Source organism: Amblyraja radiata, unplaced genomic scaffold (assembly GCF_010909765.2).
Source record: "Amblyraja radiata isolate CabotCenter1 unplaced genomic scaffold, sAmbRad1.1.pri scaffold_439_ctg1, whole genome shotgun sequence".
NCBI lineage: Eukaryota > Metazoa > Chordata > Chondrichthyes > Rajiformes > Rajidae > Amblyraja > Amblyraja radiata.
Window position 1 is genome coordinate 135,625 of NW_022630539.1, and position 8,261 is coordinate 143,885.

Consider the following 8,261-nt stretch of genomic DNA (forward strand, 5'->3'; position numbering starts at 1 on the left):
GACTATGTTTTGGAGTCTTTTTTTCCCCACTAACCAGTGGTCTTTGTAATTTATGCTTCATTTATGTGTTGTGTTGCCTTAGTCCAAATGCCTCTGATGCTGCTGCTGCAGGCAACATTGTCATTGTATCTGTATCTGTATCTTGCAATTGTTGTGTATCTGTCAATGAATTCAACAACTCCTAAAATGTACTGAATGATTTGGCTCCAGTCAAATCTGTGGTGGAGAATGTAACAGATTCTTTGTTCTCCTCATCTTAATCCTTATTGTCTGTTGTCTTAAACCTTTACCCCTGGTCATGGTCTTCCCCCAACAGGGAACATCTTCCTCCATCCAGACTGGTCTACCTGTTGGAATTGTCTATGTTTCCATGAGAGCCATTGTCATTCTTCTAAACTCCACGAGCCAAATTAACTCAAATTCTCTTTGTAATTTCCACCATCCCAGGAAGAAGTCAAAACAAGGACGTTAGGAGATGTGACTTTTCATGGAGGGTTTTTTCAAACTGCTGGAGGTACTCTGTGGGTCGATCAGCATCTATGGAGGGAAAGCAATGATCAGCGTTTCATATCGTGACCCTGCATTGACTTAAATCATCATTTTTCAAATACAAATAAATTATTTGTTTCCAACTTATTTCCACAGATACAGAGGAAGGTATTCATTACGGATCCATCTCCTTCCAGCCTAAAGCAACTGGTGGTAAAATGGCTTTATTTAAATATGTTTTAATCTTTTATCACAGTGAGGATTATTGGCACAGAGTAGTCTGAAACCCTGCTGCCTTTGGCCACCTTACAACAGCATCAGACATTCCTGGGATAAAGTCCTTCACTCTGCTCCTCAACATGAAGTGGGACAGTCAGCTGAGGCTCAGTTAGGAGCCCAACCTTCTCTGGGTGTGTTCTGGTCCCCTAACCTACAGGGAATGTGTTCTGGTTCCCTAACCTACTCTGTGTGTTCTGGTTCCCTAAACTACAGGGAGTATGTTCTGGTCCCCTAAACTACAGAGAGTGTGTTCGGGTCCCCCAACCTACTCTGTGTGTTCTGGTCCCCTAGCCTACTCTGTGTGTTCTGGTCCCCTAAACTACAGGGAGTGTGTTCTGGTCCCCTAACCTACTCTGTGTGTTCTGGTCCCCTAAACTACAGGGAGTGTGTTCTGGTCCCCTAAACTACAGAGAGTGTGTTCGGGTCCCCCAACCTACTCTGTGTGTTCTGGTCCCCTAAACTACAGGGAGTGTGTTCTGTTCCACCAAACTACAGGGAGTGTGTTCTGGTCCCCTAAACTACAGGGAGTGTGTTCTGGTCCCCTAAACTACAGAGAGTGTGTTCGGGTCCCCCAACCTACTCTGTGTGTTCTGGTCCCCTAAACTACAGGGAGTGTGTTCTGGTCCCCTAAACTACTCTGTGGGTTCTGGTCCCCTAAACTACAGGGAGTGTGTTCTGGTCCCCCAACCTACTCTGTGTGTTCTAGTCCCCTAACCTTCTCTAAGTGTGTTCTGGTCCCCTAACCTTCTCTAAGTGTGTTCTGGTCCCCTAAACTACTCTGTGGGTTCTGGTCCTCTAACCTACTCTCTAAGTGTGTTCTGGTCCCCTAACCTACTCTAAGTGTGTTCTGGTCCTCTAACCTACTCTAAGTGGGTTCTGGTCCCCTAGCCTACTCTGTGGGTTCGGGTCCTCTAGCCTACTCTGTGGGTTCTGGTCCTCTAACCTACTCTGTGGGCTCTGGTCCTCTAACCTACTCTGTGGGTTCTGGTCCTCTAGCCTACACTGAATGGGTACAATAGCCACTCCAGAGATCCAACCAGTGACATCCAGGCCACTGTTACAACACTGTTGTGCATTGGCGTTGGTGATGGGGAGTGAAACCAAGACACCATTTATGTCCATCTGAAGAACATTCTTCTGCACAACTCCTGACTGAGCTCGAAGTGATCAGCACAATCTTCCTTGAATTACAATATTTTTTGATATTGATTAGTAGGACTGGATGTTACAATCCCTAAGGTTCTTCACCACAACTGTCACCCGATATTCTTGGGGGTGACCACTAGATGATTTTGCTACCAACCAGACACATCTTCAGTTGTGTACCTCAACGTCACTGGGTGTTTCGGCCTACAGGGATGAAGTCCAAAAACTGACTGTCTGGTGTACCAAAAACAACCTGGTACTCAATCCATCAAAGACAAAAGAGCTGGTCGTTGACTTCAGGAGGAAGAGGAGAGAGGAACCTGCTCCCTTATACATCAAAGGAGACATGGTGGAGAGAGTCACTGGCTTTAAGTTCCTGGGAATAAACATCTCCCAGGACCTCAAATGGCAAATGAACACCGTCACTCTCGTGAAGAAGTCACATCAGCGGCTGTATTTCCTGAGGTCTCTGCGGAGAGCAAACGTCTCACAGCCGCTGCGGTTGTCCTTCTACTGATGCGCCGTGGAGAGTATCCTCACCTATGGAATCCTGGTGTGGTTTGCTAGCTGCACTGTGGCTGAGAGGAGGGCGTTGCAGGGAATTATAAAAACTGCACAGAACATTACAAACGCCCAACTGCCCTTCTTGGATGATATATATAGGGCCCGATGCTTGCGCCGGGCCACAAATATCAAGCAGGACACATCCCACCCTGCCAACCACCTTTTTACTCTGCTACCATTTAGGACTCTGAAGGCTCGCACCGGTAGACTAAAAGATTGTTTCTACCCATGTGCGATAAAAGAGCTAAATTCCAACAGAGAATGCTGGGGAAGCAAAATGTAATTCCAAGAAATGCCGCAAAATTCTTTTAAATTCTTTTAAATTCTTTTAAAATACCTATTTATTTTTTACTAATAAGTGTACATATGTGTTAATGGTTGTCGTGTTTGTATTTTTTTTTAACCGGAGGAGATGTAATGGAATTTCGTTGCACAGTATTGTGCAATGACAATAAACGTATTCATTCATTCATTCATTCATTCATTCAATCATTCATTCATTATCACAAAACACCCACCCTCAGTCGAGGCAGGCCCACCGCAGGGTGATCAACCCTGGGTGTGTGTCTTATGGTTAGCCTCTAGATGGTCAGTCACGTGGCAGCCCAGACAGCATCTTTTCTCTTCAGCCACAGCCAGTGACTGCTCCATTCTGCTTTTATCCTTCCATCTTCCTCTCTACCGCTGACTGTGGCCGGTTGGGCTCTGGACTCGTGTCCGTCGGTGGGACAGTACTTGGTTGAGCTTCACCTGGGGTGCTGATACCCTGTGGACTGTGGTGGTCAACCTGCCACTGGGCTTCACTCGACTGGTTTGGCCTTCCTCTTAGAAGGTCATGGTCAATGCGAGGCCCCACACCAAGCTCTCCCAGGCACTTTTCCCTGCCCTGGTGGATCTTGAGACCCTTCTCTGATGTTATCTTTTCCCAGTCACAGATGCAGCTTCGTAGCTTATGTCCTGCCAGGGCTGCTGCTCTGTCAATTGCTGTACTAGTTCTCTTGTTCATAGTCGATTCCTTCTGTAGCAATATAAGGGTGTCTTGTTCATGGTGACCATTCCTGCAGCTCACTGTAAATGCAGAGGTATGACAGATGGGTTTTCTGGAATTCAATGTCTTGTTGATCCACTGTCAGGAAGAGCAAAATGTAGAAAGCTTTAGACGTTTATATTCCATTTGTCGTTTCCTTTGTCAACATCATCCACCAGTGTCATTTTTAATTGTGATGTTTGCATTTATTACAGGCAGCAGCGATAATACACTGTCCTCCAATCAAGCATCAGGCACTGTATGTATATTGATTCATGTTGTTGAAATCCCAGATCGTACAAGTATGTTTCATAGCAAAAGGATTTGAGTCTAGGAGCAGGGAGGTTCTACTGCAGTTGTACAGGGTCTTGGTGAGACCACACCTGGAGTATTGCGTACAGTTTTGGTCTCCTAATCTGAGGAAATACATTCTTGCCATAGAGGGAGTACAGAGAAGGTTCACCAGACTGATTCCTGGGATGGCAGGACTTTCATATGAAGAAAGACTGGATAGACTCGGCTTGTACTCGCTAGAATTTAGAAGATTGAGGGGGGATCTTATAGAAACTTACAAAATTCTTAAGGGGTTGGACAGGCTAGATGCAGGAAGATTGTCCCCGATGTTGGGGAAATCCAGAACAAGGGGCCACACACACAGTTTAAGGATAAGGGGGAAATCCTTTAGGACCGAGATGAGAAAAACATTTTTTTTCACACACAAGAGAGTGGCGAATCTGTGGAATTCTCTGCCACAGAACGTAGTTGAGGCCACAGTTCATTGGCTATATTTAAGAGGGAGTTAGATGTGGCCCTTGTGGCTAAAGGGATCAGGGGGTATGGAGAGAAGGCAGGTACAGGATACTGAGTTGGATGATCAGCCATGATCATATTGAATGGCGAATGGTGCAGGCTCGAAGGGCCGAATGGCCTCTACTCCTGCACCTATTGTCTATGTTTCTATGAATGAAAGCTGTAATCTGTTTCCTGATCTAAACAGCGACAACAGCAACGGTCTTAAATACAATTGATATATCTTTCTCTTTCAGAACCTTGTTTCTTCAAAGGAAGATGAGTCTGTTATCTATGCTGAAACAACAAAAACATAAACATGAAGAGAGTGGAAAGTAAAGGCTTGGACTTTGACAAGCGCAACGTTGCCATTTTTGGAATTGAATTTTTTACTTCATCTATATTACTAAAACTAAGATCTTGACCAATTTCTGGCTTTCTATTTCATGATTTCTGAAAGAACGCCGCCACTTACGGCCGTGATTTTTGGCCACCTCGCTCAGAGTCCCCCTCCGCTGAGCTGGACCAGAGGCTTTTTCCCCATCGATGGAAAATCAGGGAGTTATTAATGTTTTAGTATTGGTTGTGAGTGTGTGTGTGTGTGTGTGTGTGTGTGTGTTTTCAGAAAATGTATTGGTTGTAAAGTGTTTGCCAATTTGTTTCTCTTGGCTTTAAAAACAATGGTTTCAGAAAATGTATTGGTTGTAAAGTGTGTGCAAATTTGGAGACTTTAAACATTTAATTCATTCGGTTTCCACACTATGTTTACCATGTCCTGAAGTTACTTGGCATTTTAGTATTGGTTATGTGTGTGTGTGTGAGTCAGTGTGTGAGTCAGTGTGTGTGTGTGACTGTATGTGTGTTTGTTTAACTGTGTGTGTGTGTGTGTGTCTGTATGTGTGTGTCTGTGTGTGTCTGTGTGTGTGTGTCTGTGTGTGTTTCACTGTGTATGTGTGTGTGCGTGTGTGTGACTGTGTGTGTGTGACTCTGTGTGTGCGTGAGTGTGTGTCTGTGTGAGTGAGTGTGTGTAAGTGAGTCTGCGTAAGTGAGTCTGCGTAAGTGAGTCTGTGTGTGTGAGTGTGTGTGCATGAGTGTGCGCGTCTGAGTGCGCGCGTGTCTGAGAGTGTGTGTGTGTGTGTGTGTATAAAGGGGGGTTTGCACGCAAGGTCACCGGGTCAAAGGGCATGACGCATGAAGCCGCTCTATACATCTGGAGGACATCGCAGCTTCCAGTATATGTTGTTAATACATGAAACGCCTACTTTCCTACCTGTTAACAACTGCCAAAATGGTGAATTTTTGCACTGTAAATAATTGTGGAAGTCGGGGTAACCGTGAGAGACTTCTATCCTTCTTCAGAATTCCAAAAGTGAAGCGAAATGAAGGTAAAGAGAAGCGAGAGCTGAAGGGACAATAACAGCTAAAGTGCTTGGCGAACATTGGCCGTGCAGATATCGAGATTGCAAATATTGGGAATTATTGCCTTTGCTCACTGCATTTCATCAATAGCGAGGCATTATTTGTGTTTTTTCTTGGTTCCTTTGGTATCTAAAAAGTTTCAGAAGTGATAAATCTGGCTGTAAATTTTTTAAATCGCCATTAGTTCTGAAGTGGGTTTGTACATGCAAAAGGTAAATGCTTCTGAAGCTAAATGTATCATTAAAAAAATCTCCAGACTTATGAGTGATGTGTAGAAAAGTTTTCTATCATTATGCTATGGAGATGTATATTTTGGCAAATAATAAAATAGCCTGACAGCTTAAACACCCACTGTCTTTCAATAGGATATTGTCAATTTGCTGAGGTTGATTATGTCCAATTAACAGCTAACAATTATGCCATTCCTTGGCTTGCATCTGAGTAAAATGTAATTCAAAACCCACGGCCTACCATCGGACTGGAGCGGCGTTTCGTGTTGGGAACGGCCGGGACTACAGCTTCGGCGGCGGCACAGCGCTGGGACACCATCATGGAGCGGGCGATGCCTTACCGGGTCGCCGTGCGGTGAGCTCTGGAGTGCTGTGGCTGCCGACTCCAACATCCGAGGAGCTGCGGTCTGCGGAGCGTCCAGCCGCGGGTGGGCGGCGCTGGATTTAAAACACCGCGGAGTCTGGGATCTGTTGCCGAGATCACCAGAGACGGAGCTCCAGCCAGCGCGGCCTGTCGACTTCGGGTACCTCGGTCTCCAGGGAGGGAGCGGCCGCTCCAGACATTTTCAAAGGGCCGAATGGCCTCTACTCCTGCACCTGTTGTCTATGTTTCTATGTTTATCCCACAGTTACAGCCGCCACCGCCATCTCCATCATCAGGGTCCGGGTTCCATCTTGTTCCCGCCCAAAGCTCCAACCGCCAACCGCCAACCGCCAACCGCCAACCGCCAACCGCCAACCGCCAACCGCCAACCGCCAACCGCCAACCGCCAACCCTGCCCTCACCAAGATGGCCGCCGACCTCACCTGCCCTCACCAAGATGGCCGCCGACCTCACCTGCCCTCGTCAAGATGGCCGCCGTCAACCCCATATTTAGACCAAAGATCTTATAGCAGATGTTCCGCTATAGGATCTTTGATTTACACGGTGCGGACGCAGCAGCAGCAGCAGCAGCAGCTTCTGTGGATCGTCTCGGGGCTGAAACAACCTTCCATTTTCCAGCATCTGCAGTTCCTTCTTGAACACAACCCCCTCACCGAGATGGCCGCCGGCTGACGACCTCACCAAGATGGCCGCCGGCTGACGACCTCACCAAGATGGCCGCCGGCTGACGACCTCACCAAGATGGCCGTCCTTCCGCCCGCCCCATCGACCGCATCAAAATAATGTTGTCTCGATATCGTGTAGTTGTTGTTATAGTTGTAGATATATAGTTTAAATATATAGTGTAGTGTAAATATAGTTGTAGTGTAGTCGCAGTTGTATAGTTGTAGTGTAAATATAGTTGTAGTGTAGTTGTATAGTCTAGTGTGGTCTAGATATCGTGTTGTTGTAAATATGTAGTTGTAGATATAGTGTAGTGTAAATATACAGTGTAGTTGTAATGTAAATATATAGTGTAGTGTAGTTATAGTGTAAATATAGTGTAGTGTAAATATAGTGTAGTGTAGTTGTGTAAATATAGTGTAGTGTAGTTATAGTGTGTAGTTGTGTAAATATAGTGTAGTGTAAATAGTGTAGTGTAGTTGTGTAAATATAGTGTAGTGTAAATAGTGTAGTGTAGTGTAGTTATAGTGTGTAGTTATAGTATAAATATAGTAGTGTAGTCTAGTGTAGTGTAGTTATAGTGTAAATATAGTGTAGTGTAGTTATAGTGTAAATATAGTGTAGTCTAGTGTAGTGTAGTGTAGTTAGTGTAAATATAGTGTAGTGTAGTTATAGTGTAAATATAGTGTAGTGGAGTGTAGTTATAGTGTAAATATAGTGTAGTGTAGTCTAGTGTAGTGTAGTGTAGTTAGTGTAAATATAGTGTAGTGTAGTTATAGTGTAAATATAGCGTAGTGGAGTGTAGTTATAGTGTAAATATAGTGTAGTGTAGTCTAGTGTAGTGTAGTGTAGTTAGTGTAAATATAGTGTAGTGTAGTTATAGTGTAGTGTGGTCTAGTGGAGTAGTGTAGTTATAGTGTAGTGTAGTGTGGTCTAGTGGAGTACAGTGTAGTTATAGTGTAAATATAGCGTAGTGTAGTTATAGTGTAAATATAGTGTAGTGTAGTTATAGTGTAAATATAGTGTAGTGGAGTGTCGTTATAGTGTAAATATAGTGTAGTGTAGTGTGGTCTAGTGGAGTACAGTGTAGTTATAGTGTAAATGTAGTGTAGTGTAGGTGTAGTGTAGTGTAGTGATAGTGTAAATATAGTGTAGTGTAGTCTAGTGGAGTACAGTGTAATTATAGTGTAAATAGTGTAGTGTGGTCTAGTGGAGTACAGTGTAGTTATAGTGTAATTAGAGCAGAGTGGAAAAGTACAAAGGGTCAAAC

The 8,261-nt window shown here is 44.6% G+C and overlaps 1 long non-coding RNA gene across 1 annotated transcript; it reads left to right on the forward strand.

The window, feature by feature from the left end:
* Positions 1 to 613: 613 nt before the first annotated feature.
* Positions 614 to 4,581, forward strand: LOC116969961. The gene is made up of 3 exons (XR_004410971.1): positions 614 to 702; positions 3,721 to 3,764; positions 4,552 to 4,581. It is a non-coding gene; the product is annotated as an uncharacterized LOC116969961 (long non-coding RNA).
* The last annotated feature ends 3,680 nt before the right edge of the window (positions 4,582 to 8,261 follow it).